Source organism: Arachis duranensis, chromosome 5 (assembly GCF_000817695.3).
Source record: "Arachis duranensis cultivar V14167 chromosome 5, aradu.V14167.gnm2.J7QH, whole genome shotgun sequence".
Taxonomy (NCBI): Eukaryota; Viridiplantae; Streptophyta; class Magnoliopsida; order Fabales; family Fabaceae; genus Arachis; species Arachis duranensis.
In genome coordinates this window covers 39,027,775-39,029,176 of record NC_029776.3, presented here as the reverse complement: position 1 = coordinate 39,029,176, position 1,402 = coordinate 39,027,775, and the positions used below count along the sequence as shown (strand labels likewise).

At 41.8% G+C, this 1,402-nt stretch overlaps 1 non-coding gene across 1 annotated transcript; it reads left to right on the top strand.

Annotated features, from left to right (window-relative positions):
* The first annotated feature begins 1,013 nt into the window (after positions 1-1,013).
* LOC127748141 (small nucleolar RNA R71) lies at positions 1,014-1,117 on the top strand. Its single transcript, XR_008010084.1, has one exon. It is a non-coding gene; the product is annotated as a small nucleolar RNA R71 (small nucleolar RNA).
* The last annotated feature ends 285 nt before the right edge of the window (positions 1,118-1,402 follow it).

The following is a 1,402-nucleotide window of genomic DNA, read 5'->3' as shown; positions in this document are numbered from 1 at the left end:
TTAGCTTCATGATTGCTCCAAGGTACTTAGCAACTTGCTCTTTAGTGACATCTTCGTCCTCTTCAGAGGAAGAATACTCATCAAAGCTCATGAATGGCAGAAGTAAATCCAATGGAATCTCTATGGTCTCAGTGTGAGCCTCAGATTCCCATGGTTCCTCATTAGGGAACTCATTGGAGGCCATTGGACATCCATTGAAGTCTTCCTTAGTGGCGATCACTGCCTCTTCCTCCTCTCCAATTTCGGCCATGTTGATGGCCTTACACTCTCCTTTTGGATTCTCTTCTGTATTGCTTGGAAGAGTACTAGGAGGGAGTTTAGTAACTTTCTTACTCAGCTGACCCACTTGTGCCTCCAAGTTTCTAATGGAGGACCTTGTTTCAGTCATGAAACTTTGAGTGGATTTGATTAGATCAGAGACCATGGTTGCTAAGTCAGGGTAGCTCTGCTTAGAATTCTCTGTCTGTTGCTGAGAAGATGATGGAAAAGGCATGCCATTGCTAAACCTGTTTCTTCCACCATTATTGTTGTTGAAACCTTGTTGAGGTCTCTGTTGATCCTTCCATGAGAGATGTGGATGATTTCTCCATGAAGGATTATAGATGTTTCCATAGGATTCTCCCATGTAATTCACCTCTTCCATTGATGGGTTCCCAGGATCATAAGCTTCTTCTTCAGATGAAGCGTCCTTAGTACTGCCTGGTGCAGCTTGCATTCCAGACAGACTTTGAAAAATCATATTGACTTTCTGAGTCAATATTTTGTTCTGAGCCAATATGGCATTCAGAGTATCAATCTCAAGAACTCCTTTCTTCTGATTCGTCCCATTGTTCACAGAATTCCTTTCAGAAGTGTATATGAATTGGTTATTTGTAACCATTTCAATGAGTTCTTGAGCTTCTGCAGGCGTCTTCTTCAGATGAAGAGATCCTCCAGCAGAGCTGTCTAATGACATCTTGGACAGTTCAGACAGACCATCATAGAAGATACCTATGATGCTCCATTCAGAAAGCATGTTAGGATGACACTTTCTGATCAATTGTTTGTATCTTTCCCAAGCTTCATAGAGGGATTCACCTTCCTTCTGTCTGAAGGTTTGGACTTCCAATCTATGCTTACTCAATTTTTGAGGTGGAAAGAACTTTTCCAAGAAGGCATTGACTAGCTTTTCCCAAGAGTTCAGGCTTTCTTTAGGTTGTGAGTCCAATCATATCCTAGCTCCGTCTCTTACAGCAAAAGGGAATAGCATAAGTCCGTAGACCTCAGGGTCAACCCCATTGGACTTAACAGTGTCACAGATTTGCAAGAATTCAGCTAAAAACTGATGAGGATCTTCCAATGGAAGTCCATGAAACTTGCAGTTCTGTTGCATAAGAGAAACTAATTGAGGCTTAAGCTCAAA